Genomic DNA, 22,276 nt, shown 5'->3' with positions numbered 1-22,276 from the left:
AATAATGTAGTAATACACATCACTGAGGGTGCAAGGATTTCTCAATGGAGACAGGGTGTGTATTTATTTAACTTTTTTTTAATCAATATGTAACAGTAAGAAGCAATATGCCATGCAATAGAGGCATGACAAAAAAAAAGAGAGACATCCTGCTCTGTTTTTAGGAGCAGTATTTGTCTCCTATTTGGACAAATTATGATTTTCTTGAGCTGCTTTCAGTTACAAATCTCTAAAAGTCACCACTGTAAAACAGTAGCACTCTGTTCTACCACATTTTTATGTACATGATTACAAGCAAACCTCTCATGAGACCATCACTTCATTGACTACTCCAACAGGACACTTTTACAGATTTCTGATAAAAAGTAATTTTGAGACTAGTTGGGAAGAAAGTATTTGTTCGCCCCTTTTGCTTTACTGTTTTCCAGATGTGATCAGAAAGAGGAAGCTATTCCACTAATGGATCAGAAGATTGCTCTATGAATTAAATACCATTCTAAAAATACAACTCCCATTTTGATAGATATAAATTCAAAACACTATGTGGATATATTAAAAAGACCTCTTTAAAATCACAAGGAATCTAAAGATGTACAGTTTTGTGAGATTCTGATGATGGTAATATGTGAAAGAAAGAATTATCAGCATTCTGTTTTCATTTGTTGGTCTCCATTCTATTTTTATATGCAGACTAATTAAATAAATACTCACTCTTATGTTTGTTCACAAGAGCTTTTTCTATGACCATGATCTAAACTAGATTATCTAAATCTAAAATACAGGCTTTCTTCTGAAAAGGTGAGCATATGGCACATTCAGTTGCAAAGTGTGCTCCAAATTTTGAAGAAGTTTCTTTAATGCAATAATTGTCAGCACAAAATGTAACCCATCAGTTTCAATTTCCAAGGAGACTAGGGAGGAGAATCCTTCAACATAAATTCCAAAGCCTAAAAATATTGGGAGTATTTTAAAAATGTATGTTTATCCTTAATGTACAATTCAGTAATCATCGTCTCCCAAGAGATACATGAACTTTATTTCAGGCAAGACATGCAAGGTAAAAAAATTGCAAATGAAGGGCAGAAGCTGAAAAACAGTATAAAAGGGACTCAGAACCCCCAAGTGTAAATTTTCAATGGAACTGTGAACTTCTGGGTTTTTTCCTTTTTTTTTTTTTTTTTTTTTTTTTGGTTGGTTGGTTGGTTTTCGTTTGTTTGTTTGGGTTTTTTTGTGCAAGTCTGTTATGAAATGCCCGAGTGGAATGAAATTAACAACTTTTACTAAAACCTTAAATTTGTGTTGGAATGTGTTCAGAAAATTAGAAAGGACTTAGGGCAGCTTCTAAAAGGGGAATTTAGGTTTTACTTTGCTGTGTCCTGTTTTCTACTGGAATCCACATCCCAAATTAAATTTATAAATTTTTTATGAACACTGGTTTTATTTTTATGGCAGAAATTCAAGAGTTGAGAAACCTGATTGGAAATACTTCCTACACTTAACATAGAGCAGGTAATGGTAAATTCTGTTTGGTATAGAATATTGTGGGAGAAAGCTAGTCTCAGTTTCCAAATGTGAGCCCGTTACATTTTTGTATAGGTAATGAGTTAGTCATCAAAGGAAGGACTGTAATTGAGTAATTTTTTGCTGGAATGCCAGAGCTCCTTACCTATTGAGTTAGTCTCTCAATCTCTTTTACCTCTCTTACTAAAAAATGCAAGCCCTTCTATGTTTCTATTCTGTAATTTAGCTTTCTGTTTAAACTTATAGCTAGTTTAAACAACCAAATCAATGCCGTCTTTGCTATTTTATTGTTACAAAAGTTGGATTTTACTTTATAAAATAGAATGTATAAGAAAATAGTTATTTTGATTTTACTTTTGTAATTGCAATTTATCTAAATACATAAAACTAGATAATAAATACCTTTATGACAGTCTTTCACAATTTTTAGTGACCACATTCTTTCATTTGAGTTTGCTTTTGAGCAGATACATACCATGCCTAATGAAGCTCAGAAATCTAGGATAGGAGTTAGAAATATGAAGAGATGTTTGAATATGAGGACAGTGAGCATGCTGTAAGTGAGTAATGAATTGATTATGGGTTGGCTGAGACAGGAATTACAGCTCCAGGGTGTGCTAAATCTCTCAGGCTACCTCAGAGTGTTTCATAAACCTATAAGAGAAAAAGCAGTTCCAAAATAACCATTTTTTTGCATGTTCTCTCTCATCTTCACACCCAGAGTTTGGGTGGTCTTTTAGGAAAGACCTTGTGGCCTAGCATGCATGACTCTTCAGCCAGTTTCTTGTACAATTAATGTGCCAGTTGAATATGTGGGTGTGAGTCAAAAGCTGATTTCGTGACCACATTATTATGCTTGAATTAATGAAGAAGAGTTAACTCCAGTTAAAAAGTTGTGTCTTGACTAGTATTTATCCAAGAGCTTGAAGCTGCTCATAAGTTATAAAAACATGCTGCTTTTTCCTTTTCTTTTACTATAATTTGGAAGTTCTGATCTCTTCTCATGAAGAGAACTTACATCAAAATATAATAATGTATTTATTTAAGAGTATTTAAGACATAAATAAATATACTACACTATGTCCTTTGTTCATGTATTGTACCATAACTTCACTGACTTGATGACCTCCTAAAAAAACTGCTTTATATACAGGATACATGCTGTTAATTAATATCCACCTCTTTTTCTCAGTTCCGCTCTGACTCTTTTTCCAGACTCATTAGAAACAAAGGTACCATTTGAATAGAACATTTCAAAAGATCTTCTTATCTTCTCTTCTGGACCACCCTGGGAAGAATGTATAAAGATGTACCACTTCTTTGATCAAGAGCATTATAAACAGACTTAAGCAGTTTTCTAAGGCACTCTTGGGTGTACGTGTGTGTTTGCCATTCACACATCCCGAAATGAGATGGAATGTGAAGGTACATTTTATACTTTTCTAGAGCTGTTCTCAGATTAGGAGAGTATACCTCAGCTTCTGTCTGCTAGATGTTAATTGTATTATGTAACGATCTGTATGGGTGTCATAAAGTCAAAATCATTCAGTTTTTCCAATGTGATTCTGAAGTACTTTCAGAGTACTAAATAATCACTGTAGATGGAATATATAAAGGCTAAGACTGCTGGCCTCATGAGACTTCCAGGTGCTCCAGATTACTTAAGGTGCTCAGACCATTGGATGGTATATGAATCTTCACTCAGCTGGCAGTCCAATTTTATTCCTGATGTTTAAGACAAAAGTGTGTAAAACATCACAACAAAATTCAGAAGAGTGTGTATGTCCTTTTTACTGGAACACCATATTCTTAAAAAAGGGACGGAGGGAGGGAGGGAGGAGCAAGCTTATTTGGTCTACCTTCAAGTATTTGGTTTATCTTCAATAAACCAAAAGGGAAACAATGTGAATTACTTTACAGCTGAAAATATATTTTACAGACTCATCAGAATTTCTGAATTCTTTCCTGAGTATGAGCATGCAGTTCTGGTGCCATGACGAGTCAATGGCTGGAGAATGGTTTTTTTCTGTTACTGAAGATCAGGTTCTCCTGTTGTGTGAGAATACATAGTTACCACTCTTTGTGGTGGCAGTTCTGTACTGACAGGTGTAACTTGCTGATTCTTTTTTGGGCCATCTTGGGCTCTCAATCCATATATTGAAGTGAAACTTGAGAAGATGCAAAGCAGCAATAGCAAAGCTGACTCAATCACCATTTATGCTAATTCAACATGTGAGAGGCCCATGTCCTGTAATGCTAGAGTATCAGCAGGTTATTTGTTTTGTATTGATTTTAGGTATAATGCTACTTTTGTCTGAGAGCATAACTAAGCAGAGGAAGGATATTCTAGAGTCTGTGATGGCAGCTTGCATTTGGGAAGGGTGGAATCAACTCTTACAGAACTTCTTTTAGAGAACGGTGACGACTTCACTTTGCTCACGCTTCAATTCCCTGTCTGTAGAGTGAAATGGTTATTTCCCTGAGGCAGATTCTGTGTGACCCAAGCACTGTGGTAACCGTGTCCATATGAGTACCATGGGGAGTAAACAAGGCAAATGCAGACTATAAATATGTAGTGGCTTTTAGACAGTTACAGTTTAAAGCAAAGGAACAGACTCTTGGAACTTCACTTTTGCTAGAAATCCATTTTAATTAAAGTTTAGAACTTTCTGCTTCTTTCTGTCCATTTTTCTTCTACTTCTTTAGTAGTTGTGCCAAGGTATCCATGTGTGCTTCTTCCACTGTCATCTGGCTCATTCCCAGCAGATGCACACAATCTGTTTTGCTGTCATTGACAGGGCTCAGTTTATGAAAAAAATGTGGCAGAACATGCTGCTGTAGTCAGTTATACAGGATTCTCTTTTCTAAGTAACTAAGAAATTAATTTATTTTTTTTTTTTTTACTTATTGTTCAGTCTTGGAGTTTTATCCAGGCTACTTTGCATTGGGTTAAACAGGGTGTTTAACATTTTAGCTTTCTTTTTTAATTCCTACTTTGTAAACTTAATAAATAAATTTACTTTGTAAACGTAATAAAATAAATTTGTCAATTATATGCATATAGAAATCACCACAGAATGCTGACAGACCTCAGTTTGAAGTGGCGGCAGTAGTTCTGGTCATTCAGGAATAAATGTAGTATTTCCAACTATTTTAGACAATACTATAGTGTTTCTTTTAAATTTTATAATAAAAATACTAATGTTCCAATTTATAAATAATGCTGATCATCCAAAGACATGCACTCTTAAGTATCCTGAATATATATAAATTATACAAAAGGATTTTGTAAACAGGGATAATGTGCTCCTTCTCAAGCAAAGTTGTAGTCAGTAAGAGGCTGAGTAGAAACAAATCAAAAAATGATTTTTTTTTTACTTTATTGCCTACAGAATAAAAGCTATAAACCTCAATGTTATCACTTATTGCGATATTTTGGTAACAGGTCTTAGATTAGGGCCTGTGCATGATGTGGTGCAAATACACATTAAAGAAGGGCTCTACCTTTGGCCTTAACAGCATGAACAAAAAGGGTAATAAACAAGACAGTAGATGGAAAGAAATGAAGATTTTTTTTACTATTATGAACATCTTGCCTTTCTTTCCAGTGTTCAAAAGGAAGACTTGGCGTAAGTAATTAAGCTTTATGGAAGGTATCTAACAAGAAAAACACCGTTTATTAGGTGATAAGGTGTTCTCACTGTCTTTGCCAACGAAAAAATTAATCACCAGCTCAAATTTTGTGTTCCTTCTTTGCTGATTTCCATCTCTATCCCAATGAAGGCAGGGATGACAACAGCAATTTCCACACTGGGTTATTAAGTTTACAGCATAAGCAATTAAGAAAACACTAATATTAAATATGTATAGGCATTCTACATGTTTATTAAAAAACAAAATTTGGTTTACTAGCTGATATTGCCTGTAATTCTTTTATTTTGACCTAAAATACCCCTTTGAATTGTACTTTGTTCAGATGGGTTGACGGCGCTGGCTTCTTTAATTCTTTTTATTCTACGGCTAAAAGAAAAAAAATCTTACACAACTAGAATCTTTATTAATTCCCCAAATTGAAAACTAGTTTAGTGAGCCTAGTGTCTTGACTGGCTTTGAAATATCTGCATATATACATTAGCATAAATTAAATATATTTAAATAAATTTGATCTATATTTTTAGGATGTATTTTTAAAGACTATTTCATTTTGGGAAATGCCTTTATATGCTTACATCTCTGAATTCACATAGTTGTCCCTCACCTAGTTGCAGATTTTGTATCATTGATAGCTTATTATGTTGAAAAGGCAGTATGCTACAGGTAGACTGACATTAACTAGGTAATATGCAACAGTGGTAGACTGACGTGAACTAGGCTTGTGGTTTTTCTGTAAAATTGTTTCTTATGATCATGTACATATATTTATACATATGTACATATATACATATATATTATATATATATATATGTATGTATGTATGTATGTAAGCACGTGTGTGTGTTTTTATACAAATATGTATGGTTTTCAAACTATGATTGCATGCTGCTGGGTATGCCTTAAATTGTAAATAAAACTGTCAAAATTTCTCTTCAACTAGACCTCATAAAAATAATGAGTTCATAAACATGTGGTGTTCTTTCTCCATATATATACAGTTACTATATAAAATAAAAATCTAAAATCCTCTGTATTATGAGTTAAAAATCTAGTCTTTTTTAGTGCAGTCTTTATATGTGCTTTTATATACGTTGGCATATTTTGGTATCAAAAAAATAAATGTAAGAATACCAAACCTAATTTCTCTTGATTTTATAGACAAGTTGAATTAAAAGATTACTGTAACCCATGTTTTTCATCATAATATTTTTAATTTGTTTGTATGTTTTTTAAGAAGAGTATTCTTGTATTTTGGAGAGATCTATTACAAGCTAGACCTTCAAAGTTTCTGGAAATAATTTCAACTTTTTAATTAGTTCTAAAATTATTTTAGGATGGGATTTGTTAATGTGGGCATTTCTAGGTGACAAATAGTGCATCAGTGTATCAATTATCACGCATAATGTAAAAAAGCAGACAGAGAAAATAGAGTTGTCAGATGATTACTTTTACTACTTCTATGTCTTGATTGCTAGGCTCAGTTTAACTCCAGAAATATTGTTACAACTTAGCTATTACCCTTTTAAGACTAGATTGCAACACACCTATTAGTTGTCTGGGTAGTGAGAAGTGAAAGGGATAATTTAATACATTTCTAAAAGAGTAGAATTTATATCCTAATACTGAGAATTGATACTTCTCCAAAGTGCCAGGAAACTTGGTAAAGACCAAGTGAAAGATTTCAGAATGTACCATTTTCTCATTGTGTCACCTGTCAACCTTGACTTTTTTTAATTTAAGCATATTGATTATGGTTCCTTTATTAAAACCAAAACCAAAAGCAAAACAAAACTAAAACCGAAACCAAAAAAACAAAACAAAACCAAGCAAAACCTTCCCTCCCCCTCCCCCAATAATTATAATTTTTAAAACCTATATAATTAATTGCAGCTTAGTACAAAAATACATAGCTTTTAGATCTAAATGCTAAACGCCAGAATCTCGACACCATTTGCCTGGTATTTTATGATCCTAAATGTAATCTTATATGATAAAAAAGATGACATTTATACACATCCAAACTGGACAAATTAGATTCTAAATTCCAACGCTGAAGACTTTCTATATAGAACTTTATTCTGAATATTAAGCAGTTTCAGATTCTGTTTCAAACATTAGCACTGATCTCAGCTAATAAATAAGAAGATATGAAATAAAGATGGTGTTTCAGGGGTTTTTTTTCCATTTTGCATAGCTGATAACTTTCAATTAAAAAAAAAGAAACCAATAAACAAAATCATAAGAGAATCGATCAAATGATTAGCAGTAAAGCAATAGACTGAGAGCTGCTTTTTTCACAGGTGCTGCAGCTTTTAATTTACGTGAAGATTTGTATTCCATTTATTTTCATCACTACTGAATAGGGACTAGTATTTTCAGTGTCCCAGTAATGTTTCAGGAATAAACATTGATACTCAAGTGATCGTATGCAGATATCTGTGTATCTTCAAATATATAGAACAGGTCAGTAAATCCTGTATATATTTCCATCTTGTACTTCAACAGCAGCATAAATAACTTGAAGACATCATTAAAGGTATCAGTTATATGTATGAATATACACTGGAAAATTAAGATATAATTAATATTATAAGACAATGTTTTCTTGCTGTTAAGGAAGTAGAACAGTTGGGGCTTTTTCCAATGAAAATACTTTCCAGTGCCTTGCCAGTAGCATGGTTCCAATGGGAGAACCACCCTTTCTATCTGGCTAAAGCAGATTTTTTCCCTGTGTAAGGCTTGATGTGGATTTTTCATGAGCAGAAGCAACCTATTTTTGTGATGCAAGCTGGCCTCAAAAATGTATTATTCATAGAGCATGGTTCTTCACCATGCTCTATGAATAGAGCACCAATAATAGCTTGAGCTGGTACTGTCCCTGATGAAAGCACTGTTTGTATGGGGAATTTTTTTCTTTATAAAAATATACATATCATTTTTTAATCTGTTTGCCTGTGGATGCAGGTAAAACACATTACTCAAGAAAAAATTATATTTATATATAGTTTAAGAGAGAAGGGGACTGTCTGGATGGAAACAGAGCTGACCACTAACTCTTACACAGTGCAGGGAGTTGCTGTGGTGTACTGTCATGCTACACCTGCCTAAATCTCAGAAGCTGTGTGCATCTATGCAGTGCAAGAGATACCTTACAGATGCTTAATTTTGAATCCCATCACAGTATTCAACTCTAAAAAATGTATGTACAAAAATCAATTATTTGGCCAATTATATTACGACCTCTGTTTCTCTAACAATATGTAATTGACAAAAATATGGACAATGCTTTAATTATGAATGTATTATTTTGAAGAAAAATACTGTATTTTTGAGGGTCCTTTTCTGAATTATTCAGAAAGTTTAAGCATGTTGACATTGTTAATACGACTGATGACAAAGCCGCTCTTTCATGGTAACACTTCTAAATGATCTTATATTGAGCTTAATTGACAAAGCTATTAATACAATGTAATTTTTTTTAATTAACATTGTCATTAGGCTTACAAATACACTGTCTCCATAACTGTTCCAGTTTTTTATTTCTGTTATCTAAAAAATGTAAAAATAAGAATAGACAGATAGCTTTGCTGTTTTGAACATCTTATAATTCCACTTTAGTTTGTTTGAAAACTTAAGTGTGAAACTATCAAATGGAAGTAGCTGAAAATGTAACATAAATCTTTCTGATTGTGTAGAAAATGCACATTTGATATTATAGACTGAAACCTCTCTTTTCAGTATGTTATTAGAAAAGTTCCAGGCAAGAAAGCTCTTACTCAAGTGCTCAGTGTGTGTCCCAGTTAAAGTGAGGCCTATATCAGACCCACTGGGCCATTCAAGCACTGAAAGATCCTGACATTTTTTTGAGTGAGAAGAGCCAGGCATTTCTGGAGCTGAGAAAAGAAACAGTTAATTACAAGAAGGTAAAGCAGATGTTTAAGGAACATGTAATCTCTGATCAACAGGATCACTTTCAAATCTTCAATACTTCCTTAATTTTTATCATGTTTGTCTATATAGGGCATGTAAGGCGGAGAATTTTTCTTCTCTTGTGCATAGAGTACACTTCTTATAAGCAGAAAGTGGGTTATGGACAGAAATATTCTATATTTTAAAATAATAAGAAAAAAAAAGAAGGCAAAGCAGCAAGTTTGTATCATCAAAAAGATTTTGTCTACTTCAGGTTTGTCAGAACTTCTGCACACAGTAGCTTGTCAGAAAACCAGGCAACTATAGCTATTTCAGCATTATATTAAACTAATATTTTCCTTCCCTGAATACCCACTGTTATGTAATAACACTGAAAAATAATCAACTTGTTTATACAAAACTTATCCGAGAGACATCTTTAAGCAATAAGGCCTGGTGGCTGTGGAAGGTCTTTTTCTGAAAGAATAAAATTTATCTGGTTTTGGTTTCATTGCCTATCTTGCTTAATAGAAAAATATATAAGCAAATTTGTATAGTTCTATTCTGAACTGAAGTGTGAGAAGATATTATTTGAAAGCCATTTCTCTTCCTAAAACAGGACTAGAGGTACAGGCTTTGTTGTACAAGGAAACTTGTGTTACTATCTCCTTAAGCTCCTTCTTCCATTTACTGAAGTCTTGCTAGCGCAAGAGAAACTCTTTTCCACATCAGAATATTCACCAAACATGTTCTATTTTCTGGCATCTTTAAGTGTGAAATTTTCACACAGCACATTACAGAAAACTTTAGATTCTAAAACCTCAGACAAGAAAGTTTCTTCCTGTCTGCATGATGCCATAGGTGTTATGCAAGCTTGAACATGCACAAAACTGATCTAAATGAGGCTTCAGTGACACGGTATTATGAATATATTGTGTGTCTGTTTTAAGATAAAGAGCCAAATTTTAGTAGAAGACCTGAATTCTTTTCCCATCACTTTCTGTAGACCTGCTGCATAACTCCAAAAATTCCATTCGAAAATTTCTGCTTTTGCTGTGAAACTTCATCAGCATCTGTAGGTGATAAGTGAAAAGGAGGGAAAGAAAATTTATTATATACATTATTTTATAATCAGTAATTTTTTCAGAAGCTTCAAAAAAAAATAACACTTGTCATTTGAGGGCTGCAGCTGTTAGTCTGTTGAGACATAAGAGGAGATGGGCAGATATTGAATTATTCATGAAGGCTATTGCTATAGTTGATGGAAGTTCATCAGCTTATTCCCCCACTCCATTATGAACTTTCTTTCAAATTCAGTCAGGCTACAGGAGTACAAGCTATTGCTTTTAATAATCATGCTACCAGAAGTTTCATGAACTATATCACATAAGCTTTCTCTTTTAAGAAAGTTACTTACTGTTCATTGTGGGCTGAGAGGTGCTTAATTTTTAATACTTTTAATACTAATTTTAGTACTTTTAATACTACTAATTCATTAATAGTGTGAACTATCTTATGTTCTTTCAAAATGTAACTTTTACAAAAAATGTTTTAAAAATGCATGTAATAATTTTTTACCTTAATTCAGCTTGATAAACCAAAGTCCCTGACATTTTAATTTAAGTATTTTGTGATTTATGAACACAAGGAGGTTTTGTGTGCTGTAACTTACAACATGTTTTTCAGTTTATAGGCCAATTCAACATGTGTAAATGCAAGAAAATCTCAGTTTGCCCAAGTATGAGGAAATCAAATGCTAATTATCCTGCTTGCATGAGGGACTTGAAGCAGATGATCTCCAGAGGTCCTTTCCAACCTTAAGTATTCTGGGATTGTGAAAGAAGCCAACAATTTTGTGGTGCAGGCTGTCAGAGTAATGATAAAATGCTGACATTTAAGGTTAGTTTGGCAGACACCAAAATCATGTCATGAAGTGAGTGCTCATGGGTATTGCAGGAATGTTAAATATCAAAGATTTTGTCTCAGTTTGAGCGATAAGGAGCTGGGTGACTCTTGCACAAAGGATTTCACAAATGTAGCTCTTCTTTTCACATAGGCCAGGTGAAAGGGGGGAAGTTGTCAGCTATATCTGCTTTGCCCACAGCAAAACCACAAATCTTACTAGGATGTATTTGTTTTCTCTAGGAGATTTCTTTCTCTTTTTATACATCACTACAATCTGATTTGTGGATTTGAGAGCAGTACAAAATTGCAGTAAAAATTTATTCTCCAGTTCAGCCCCCTCTTCTTTGTGGAGATTTCTGTAGTGAATGAGATTGAAAAATGTCTGTTCAGTGGTGTTCTTGATGCAGACAGTGCCCTTATTTATCCTGTGATGACCTAATAGCTGCAGCACATGCCCTTTTGATGGAGAGGATTATTGTAATTCCCTCCTAGAAAGGCTTCCAGCAGCTCAGCTCTGTCACTTTCAGCCTGTTCAGAATGCAGTGACACACTCCAATCCTGTATTGAGCAAGTACAATCCTCTGCCTTGTACCTTCACTCCTTTACTTTATCTGCTATGAAGTAACTGTTTGATTTTAAGGTTTGCTGCTTTAGTTTTGAAATCCTTAATGATTCAGATCATGGCTATTTTCAAAAAGTCCTCCACAAATTTGACAGATATAACCACCCCCACAGCATATTTTAGGAATCTCAGCATCACATCTTGGGTTGCCAAGTTATGTCCTTTGCCAAGATAGGCCTTCAGGTAAGGAACTTCCCCAGGAAATCTGTCTTGAACCATATATACTTATCAGAAAACATTAAAATTAAATATATATTCTTGGTTACTTTTTAAAATCGCTTTCTTATCGTTCACTGTAATTGCTACCAGGACTGTATTTATTTCAGTTCCTCTCAGCAGTACCTGGGGTTGTTCTGTCAAATTTTCTTTTTCCCTTATTCTCCTTCAAATTTTATTTTTCCCTAAGCATACTACTGATGTCGTTATAGATAGTGACTTCTTAATGGCATGTCATGTTTTGTGTCAAAAGCATACTTTTTTGTGTTAATATAAACAGTATGTCAACATGATTGCTTACTAAATAATTCACAGGCTGTTTTTACATTTTATGTATTTTTAAAACTTGTATTTGAATCTTTATTCCTCTTCTTTACAAGGAATTATCCCTTTCTTCTTCCTATGATGCATTATAAGTCACTAGGCTTCAGCTGTACAATGCTGTAGATGGAAAGGAATTCTCTTGTCTGCTTGTCTTACTGAGCATCTTGTTATTTCTATTATTGTTCTTGTAATTATGGTGAGATATTTACAGCTATGTTAGTATGGTGCTTAATTTTCCTCATTGATGATAAAGTAATAAGGCTATGTTTGAAGAAGCTTAGACTAGATGCCAAATGTTAATGGCTTCAATGAGGTCAAACATATTCTGCACTTGTGGGCATCCATTAAGTACTTTGTACAAGACATAATCTATTTTCTTCTGTTCCATGTCTGAAAATTCAGTCTAATAATTTATAACCTGAAGTGAGTTATGAAAGTTGTTGGGACACTTTTAACCAAGTTGCTCTAAATATTGTTCCATGCATCCTTTCACCTGAATACAGAACTGTATTTAGATGTACAAACTTTGAACCCATGTTAACTGCATGAAGGATTTGGTTTTTCATTTCTTATATACTCATTGATTTCAGATTCTCATTGGCTTACACGACTTATCGGGGTACGGTAACAAAATCTGTGATTTTATTCATATAAACCATTACATACATAATTAATCCTAGGTACAAGAAGAGTTCAGCAGTCCTCAGCAAACTATTTAAGTGCTTCAAATTAGGCATATACATTCATGCTTGTAGGTTTGGGGCTACAAGTCATAGTACTACAATGACTTAAATATTTGTTCAAGTTTACTATTTTTGGATGTTGTACCAATGTCGCAATTACTTTCAGCAAGTAAAATGCTGCCCCATTAAGACTTTTCATAATGGTTTGGTGATGGTGTCTTAAATGATTTTAAATCCTTTGAATTTTACACTAGCTCATGGGAGCAAGTTACTTAAATAATCTGATTTAAATGATCACAATTCAAAATGTTTCCTAGACTGTATTATTAGAAAATGAAAGCTAGTCCAAAGTAGGAAAAAATAGTTGTTGGTGGGTGATTTCTTCTTCTTACATCAAATTTTAGAAATCAGTTAATTTCAGAAAAAAAAAAAAAAAAACAATGGAAGTGGAAGAAGTTGACATGCATACCTGAAGTTGACTTCATTACATTTAGATTTTCCTAAATTTTGCTTCTGTGCAAACTCCTTACTCTGTAAGATCAGCAAGTTGATGATTTTTTCAACTGCTTTTCTTTTTTGTCTTGTTATTTTTAGTAGTCTTCCAATGGATTTCTCTCAATGTCAATACCAAGGAATGTTTTAGCCCAAATAATTCTTGAAACAATCTAAAAGTATTACATATTATTAAACTGGGAATTGACAAATCCTCATTACTGGATAGTCTTCAGGGTAACTTACTCTTAATCATTAAGCCTTGAACCACAATCTCAGCAGAATGTGGTGTTTTTAATAGCACTGGTTCCTGTGAGCAAATTTTATTGTGGCATCATGGAACATTATGCATTCTTTTGCTCATGATTTATTCTCCCTAGATACAGAAAGGTAAAAGAAGTGTGTTAATATATTTTTTTTCAAAGTACTTAGCTCTTAGTACTAAATATTTAGCTCTGTTACAGTTCAGAGATTGAATAACTTAGTTATTCATTTCATTCAATTAATTAACATACTACTTGTTCTTAGTCATGCTATACCAGATGCTCATAGTGAGAATATTGATCAATTACTGGGAAAGATATGCAGCACATTTTACAGATCATTGCTAAATATTATATTCCTCTGTTTCAGTGTTCCCCAAAACACTGCTGAAAATCAGAAGTATAAAACTACTACATTGAGTAATAGATAATGAGTTTCTATGCTGGTTGCAACTTTGAAGAAGACTCACACCGAGGTCACTAAATAGTATCCTTAAAGAATGACAATATTTTATATTATTGTCATTTTATATTATTGTCATGTTATCATTATATTATTGTTTCTATTATTTTTCCCTCTTGTTTAGATACTTAGGTAACTTTTCTGGGATTTATGCCCTACATGTGTATGAATTTATACAACTAAGAAAGTGTGTCAGAATGAAAACTTTACCACAGACTTGAGGGAAACTGTTACTTGATTACCTGTTTTTCAGCATGCAATTAGAAATTGGCCATTAGGCAGTACAGAAAGGAGAAAAAGACAGCTTTTCTTGCTTGTCTGGGACTTAACAGTCTGTGGTTGTTAACCCAGGCTGATCCTGACCTTGGCAGCATTGCACAAATAATTTTATGAGAGGATGAATTTTAAGAATTTCTCTAATATAAATGACAGAAAAAAGCCATTCCTTTAACAAACAAATACATATTTTCTTTTTTTCTTCATATCTTGAACAAATGTATTTGGACTAGCATCTGCCCAGGACTTTAAATCCTCTTTTTCTTGTTCAGTCTTCAATCTCAGTCTTCATTGTAGAACAATGGGACTTGATTAATTGCATAAGTGAAGGTTACTTCTGAAATCTTTTTATGTCATTAATTTTGACGTGTTCAGATTGTGTTGCTTAGTGATCTAAAGATGGAATATTGCATTAGTTTTGCCAACATGGCACCAGGGATGTATTTTAGTCTATTTAAGATGAACTAAAATGATGAACTTTTCCCCTTTATCAAAGGAAATGCACTACTACGACCAGAGAAGGTAGGGTAAAATAAGGGGTACCATGCACATTGACAAGATTTCAGATACTAATATATACTCAGATACACCAGAAAAGTCAGATGATTGGATAGATCAGAGCTGTTCAATTTCTTAAAGTTATATGTTTTTTATTCCAATGGAAGCTTCATCTCTTCAGGACATTGCATGTGATGTTCATTTAAACTCCAGTTTTACTTAAAATATATCTAAAATTGGAACAATATTACACTTTTTCAAAGTGTTTTCCCTTTCTCTTTCATTTTATGTAGCTAATGTATTTATGTTTTAAGGACATCGAAAGGGAAATAAGATACACGTGTATGGAGGCAAAAAGAACAGAGACTTCAAGCTGTAATAAGATTATGGTATCAAGCTGCTTCATCATCTCAGATCAAATCACTGATTATCATTATTGTTATTTTAATCAAGAGATTAAAAATGAACTCCAGTTGTAGAATGTGTTTTCTGAAGGGCTGTGCTAATCTTTAAAAATCTTAGACTTACTGAAGACAGCAAAAGCAAAATGTTATACTACAGTATTATCAGATTCTCCGAGAGACTACACAGTCACTCCTAAAATGCAAACTAAGAATTTTTTCATTATTTCCTAGCTGACAGAAGAGAAAAATGATTTAGAACTAATTACTGATCATTATTCCACAAACAGGGAAGAATAAGAAGTCACTGCACATTCCAACAGGTGCACAGCACTGTTGAGATGAGCCATTGTTTCTATGCAATGCGCATATTCACCCTTCACACATCTTTCTTTCATAATGGGCATGACATGTAATCCTACTATACAGCTACAAACCCCATAGCTTTAAAGCTGGGTCTACTTTCTTCTGTAAAATAAAAAGTCCAGCAGTAGTCAAAACCAATGTGAAATTTTATGTTAATATTCATTGTGAACTTAACAAAGGATTCAAATTTATAATACTTATAAAAAATAAATCTCACAATAGATATTGACTAAAATACATGTAATTTCTTACTAATGGTCTTAGTGTACTGAGTATGCTGTACAATATTTTTTCACAACTTACTTTTCTTTCAGTGAGACCAGGTTCAAAATATACCCTGTTTCCATGTAATTTTAGGTCTTACTGTAATCCAACATGATTTTGACCCTGTCAAGTAGAAAGTTTCACACTTTTCTTTTGAAAGATGGCCAAAATCTGGGGAGAAAACTACATAAAAATATAATCAAATATAATACTATATTCTCATACAGATTTGACAGGAAACCAGAATCCAAAAAGTAATGATGAAGTATTTTATATGAGTGAATTCTGCCACCTGTACCTTGGAAAATGGAAGTCTAATTTGTTTAATTACAAGCTATATATTTCAGGTATAAGTATCAACCATTAAAAATCTACTCAAAATCAGTGTTGGTATTTGACAAAACTGTACAGAGATGCAGCTTGGAAAGACAATTTAGGTTTATTCAGACAATTCTCAAGAATGAAGTATTGTCATTCCTTTAGGTTTAATCCATTGTTTTCTTTCATGGTATTGTTATAGTCATCCATAAGTTGGTATTTCCAAAAATTCCATACTGTAATCAGTTTTATCAGAATGTAGATATTAATTGAATTATCCTCCTATCTACCTCCTATAGGAGGTAGATAGGAGGAATCTACCTCCTATCATTTTGGAGGTAGATTCCAAAAGTTCATGTCTTCATTAATCTTCATTAATTTGAAAGTAAGTTCTTATAAACATCTTTTTTCTCCGTTACTTTTCTGGAAAAAGTAAAAGAGAAATGCTTTGCTCACTTCAGATAAGTTGAAATTCCTGTTAATATAAAAGCTCTCTAATTGCATATAAAATAGGCCTCTACACAACTTACTTGAAATAAAACATGAGCAAGGATCACCATTAGTTCACCTGATTCTGAAAGCAGAGCCATGGTGAAGTGTTAATACTTCAAACAGGACAAAATATTATGAAATCTATCTAAACCAAAAAGAAAAGAGCTTATTTTTCAGCAGCATTACAATTTGTATGGCAGAATAATGATCCAGGATGGAATTTAGCCTGGATGTTAGGCATATAAAAATAACTATAGAATTAATTTGGTATCTTTAACATTCCCAGTGATTAGGATCTTGGTTGTAATTCATTAGTAACACGTTCTTTTCTGTTAGCAAAGCACCTTAAAACATCATCTGTTGAAATGTCTTTTATTACCAGTACAGGTGTGGAGTCTTATGACTGGAGGCCCATTATTTAACCTATTATTCTTTGTACTGTTGGAGTTTGTAGGAAGATACTGTCCCTGTCCTAAAGAATTTGCAATACATAAATCTGACTCTGATTGACCCTGATTAGTTTGTGAGAATGAACAGGATCACAGCATATCCTGGTTTGACTGTAGCAGCTTGGGGAGGTGTCTTTTTTATTCGTCAGGATAGCCATACACCATACAGATTAAGGGCATTTGACACCACTTTGATGGAGGTTGACAAGTCTTATAAATATGAACATCTAATCTCACCATTTTACATGGCAGCAGAGCATGACTCTGGCTTAGGGTTTAGGAAACAAGCAATTACTACTCTCCTGTATGCATATCTGTCTTGATGCAGAATATGCTTTGTCTGTGGCAGGGACAAAGCCTGCTTAATTTTGAAAGTATCCTTACAGTCTCTTCCAGGTAGCATCAGACTCTCTGTTCTTGCTGCTCTTCTGCTTTTTTATCAGATAAGCCAGGCTGAGCAGAGTGAGCTGTGGTTTTAAAACTTTGTACTTTAAATCCGTCTAAAACAAAGCTACCATGGACATGACACTGTATATCACAATCAGTGAATTTTTGACTGATGAATAGAAATGGATGATGCAGTGGTTTAACCAAGTTTGAAAAAGAATGCATGTTGTTGTTTCCATGCTTTTTTAGCAGACAAGGTATTGTACAGTAAGAATGACAACCACCAGTCTGTACACACCTGAATTCATACCGTAAATTCTTGCATATGTCTTGTCAGTGGTTATTTCTACAGAATCATGCAGCAGTAGGATTTCCAGAAACAACCTCATGTTGATTTGCTACACTCTCTATTTATCCCTGCAAGAAGTTTCAGCAGGAGCTATAGACTTACTAACACATGGTTCTCATCTGAGGAAACTGCTCTGTGAACTGGAACAAATTATCTGGGAATCTAACATCAAAGGCGTACAGACAACAAATAAAAAAATACGATAGTAAAGACTTCAACCTGAAAAAACAGTCCCAAAACCACACTAAACTTATAACCCAGCAAGAGATTTTCTTCCATCTATTGGAGCCAAGGCAAAAAAGACAAGTGAGCCACAAGATCTTCTACATGGGAAATAAATCAGCTAGTTCTTGTCCCAGGGTGCTAGTGTTGAAAGGTAAATCCATGAGCTGGTATGGGAAAATGTTAGATGATTAAAATTACATGGCAGTATCCAAAGTATCCCAGTAACTTAATTCCAAAATTCTCAGTAATTTAGGAATTTTAACAGCAAAGCCTTTAGTTGTTTAAGTTCCTAATTAATTCTTGAACACATTCGAAGTATTTTATAGTTGATTCACGCAAAATTGCAGAATGGAGCCATTTAATTTCTCAGTGTTCATCTCTAAGTAACAGGAGTAGAACTTTTGTATTAACATGGCACATGGAGAGTAAGAGGATGATGCTGATGATGAATATTTCTATTTGAATGTTTTGTGCTTAGTTTTGTGATGCTTCATTACTGTATAACAATGCTGTAATCTGTGAGTATTTAGAGCCTTTCACATCATGGCAACTCATGTCTCTTCTCCGGAGCCAACCAATGGACTTATTGGAGAAACTGAGAAGCACCAGCATATTTTTCTTTCATTTCAATGGGATAATGCCATAGAGATGTGTGGATTAAGGGCATTTAGAGTCTGCAGCTTTGATATTAAAATGGTCTTGGGCATTTAATACAATATTTTTCAACTTTTTTCCAAAGTTTCAGCTTGTAAAAATCAATAGAAAGATTCCAACAGAATTATATATGCACAGAAGCAATCAGGAAGTGGGATATTATTTTCATGAACTCTGTTTGCAAACATTCTGATTTTGAAATAATTTTAAAAACATCTTGAATTAGGTTATGGCATGCTGTTGACATTTCCATTTAGTAGAAGCTGTTACTGACTCATATAGTTTTCACTCTTGCAGCGCAACATGGGTAGATAGCAGGAAGAATGTACATACAGTATTTAATCGTGCATAATTTGTTATATCTGATGTCTAAAAGAGAATGCTGGAGATTTCTTACCTGGAGATATTGTGGTAATTAACCACAATTTGATACATTTTCATATTTTATATGATGATAATAGCAGTACACTGATATTTACTGGTCATTTATGCATGACCTAGTTGTGAAATTATCTTTGTATTACCTACAAAGAGAGGAAATTTAAGTTTACAACCTAGGATATCACTCTGACACAATATTTCCATAAATTTAAGAACTTATTTCAATTATTCTTCTCTTACCATTAGCAGAATATTTTAAAGCAGATTTGTAATCAGGAAGACATACTAACCTTGGCTCTTATCCAAAATGTGGTTTTATTCTGAAAAAGTATAAGAAAAAAATTTACAGTTCCCATCTGATTCTTGTTTATTGTATCATTTGCAAAGTACTGTTTTGCACTTTGAATACTATTACTCACCTCAAACTGTCTCTAGAGCCAAAACTGAATTTTCTGTTACAAACATAACAATTTAGTAGATATGGAATGCATTTTGTCCAGTCTTTTTTTCTGTTCATTGCAAAATTAAAATTAATCTCTTTTGCTTGAGGTGCATAGTTTACTGTCCTTAATTGGGGACAGTAAAAGTCATGAATTTTCAGTAGTAGAGAAGCCTTGGGATATTCAGTTGAGATCTTAATCAAAAATGTTACTGATTGCTTGGGAATCAATGAACACACCCCTGAGGGGGAAAAAAAGCAGCATAACCCTAATATTATTCACAATGTTTTGTCAAAAGGGGCAGTAATTCATAGTGATTTTTTTTTTATCATAATGCAACATAGTGAGGAATGACAATATTATCCATTTGTGGTCTACATAAATGGCTCAGAAATATCAGTGCTTTTGATCTTTTTGAAACAGTCTTGCTCGCATGAGTAGCTTTTAACACTTAGGTTTTCTTTTTGACCTCTCAGCATTTTAGCGTATTCAAAAGTCTTGGCTAATTCAGTGGTTGTGAATCCATAACTTTGCAGTCACCAGACACTTCAGTAACAATATAACAAATTCTGGTTTAAAGGAATTAACTTTGTGCTGATAACAGAATCTCCAGCGTGTAAGATTAATGGAAACAGCATTTCTGAATCCTTGAAGGACTTTAAAAGTGAGAAAAGGACCTTAAAAAACATGTTATTTCACTTCAGTTTTACTATTGCCATTGTATTTTTCTTTGTTAGCACCAAATAAAATTTGTCCATTTTTGACTATTTCTAATTGAATAGGAGTTAAGCATTTTAAAAAATACATTGACTAATGTCCAGTCAGACGACTGAGTTTCAAAACTTTGGGTTTTTAGGAACTCTTTTAAGCAGAAAAGAGGAAGTACTTCCTTTTACAACACCATGTCAGGACAAACACACTCTCATATGTGCACATACATACAAAAAAGCTACAGTTCAAGTCACTTCAGAGTTTACTGGTTGCCACATTAGATCATAAATAATAACAGGAAGAAAAATGAATAACACTTTGTGAAAAAACAGCAGCTTATTTATGCAGTTTTTCAAGAATTAAAATAGTGGTGTGCAAAATATGAGGAGTAAAGAGAGTTGTTCAGATTAGGCATCACAGTCAGTATTCTGTTTTAATAAAACAATGGCTTAGCATATATGCGAACATATATGTTTTCCATTCATTTATGTGTGAAAACTACTTTAAATCCTTCTCTTTATAAAAATTATGGTTGCAGGCACCATTCAGATTTCATTTTCAGCAGTGTAATTATGAAATAGCAGGACTGGCTGGGGTGCAGTTTCACTCAAGGTTATGCATTTGAATAGCCAGGATCACAGTGCTGGCCCTGGGGCCAGCAGATCTTTAAAATGCATTTTTGGTAGCAATAAGGACATGCTGTGTTTTCAGAGGATTGTGTTGACAGCAAAGTATATCAATGAAGGCCGCCTCACTCACATTGAAGGTCTGCATTTTAAAACAGCACTGGAACAAAACAGTCATTGTGTTTTGACAAGGGTTCTAACTATTTATGGAAGAACAGCCAGAACTGCAAAAAAGTGCTGGATCTCTCAAAACTCTTAACTCCAAACTAGAGGGGTTTCTTCTTTGCTGCTTTTTTAAAATATAGTCTCCATTGTCAGTGTAAACATTCGGAAACCCAGGCTAATACTTCTTTTTAAAATGCAGTCTTGATTTATGACAGCTGCATCGGATCATTAATCATATATTATCTTTATGGGAGCTTTTTTTTAACATATGTTAATTGGCTGTTTTCTGTGACAAATTATGAGCTCTTACTTTGATGAGGTTCAATTGCAATCATGTTGTAGTTGAGTATGTAGAGTTTCCAGCCCCCACTGGCTCCTTAAACCACTACAAACATCTGCACATCACTGCAGTGCTGAGTAATGGCAGGATTTGGATTGACCTGATCTCTGTGCTGAGTCTTTTTCCACAGGATATTTTCGGCTCTTTGCACTAAATCTGTTACAGGGTTTGCTGGTTTTAGCAAAAGTGCTAAAATTAATATCTTGTATGGGATTATTAGAATACAATGAGAAGTAATTAACAATGTACTGGTTTTTTTTAATATTTAGAGATTTCAATGCCTTATTAGAAATTCTCTCTCAGCTTTATTTCATTCAAATTTACTGGCATCATATAGCATTTCCAGAAGCAAAAGTGCTCCCTGCTTTTTGGAGCCAATGTTTTTTAATTCTTAAATGTCATATTTACAAGTTTAAAAAAAAAAAAAAAAGAAAAAAAGAAAAATATTTTACTTGAGAAGTGGTTGGCCTCACTTTAACTTTTTAAATTTTTACCAAAACCAAAAAAGTATTTTTCCCAGCTCAACAGGAGATAGGTCTAATGGTGTTTTACATAAACTTGTACATTTTCCTGTTAGTAAAAATGCTGTTAGAAAATTTTACACTGAAAGTTAGTGTCTTTCTAACTTTTTTATATTAAAGAAAATCATGCTTACATATGTTCAGTACATAAATTAAGCAAATTGAAAAAAAAAATACCACACTGGAAGTTGCTGCATTTTTTATTTGGTACCTAACCTTTTGATGAAACTTGGACATCTTATTGTATTTTATATGGTAATTCATTGGAAATGTGAGACAGAAAATGTGTGCTGTATTTACTCAAAGATGTACTTTGGGTGAATGTGCAGAAATATTCAATCTTATATATTTTAATACTGAG

The 22,276-nt window shown here is 33.4% G+C and overlaps 1 protein-coding gene across 11 annotated transcripts in view; it reads left to right on the top strand.

Annotated features, from left to right (window-relative positions):
* MEF2C (myocyte enhancer factor 2C) overlaps window positions 1-22,276 on the top strand; it is a 171,955-nt gene that overhangs the window by 23,105 nt on the left and 126,574 nt on the right. The window contains exon 3 of one of the 11 annotated variants that reach the window (XM_059837183.1): window positions 10,771-10,983. The exons of 9 other annotated variants lie outside the window; for them this stretch is intronic. The gene's annotated coding sequence lies outside the window, so the exon portion shown is untranslated. Of the gene's footprint in view, window positions 1-2,795; window positions 2,947-10,770; window positions 10,984-22,276 lie in introns of those variants that run through there. One more of the 11 variants, XM_059837185.1, reaches the window with a different exon arrangement.

Source organism: Haemorhous mexicanus, chromosome Z (genome assembly GCF_027477595.1).
Source record: "Haemorhous mexicanus isolate bHaeMex1 chromosome Z, bHaeMex1.pri, whole genome shotgun sequence".
Taxonomy (NCBI): domain Eukaryota; kingdom Metazoa; phylum Chordata; class Aves; order Passeriformes; family Fringillidae; genus Haemorhous; species Haemorhous mexicanus.
Note: the sequence above shows the minus strand (reverse complement) of the source record. Positions and strands in the feature narration are given on the sequence as shown.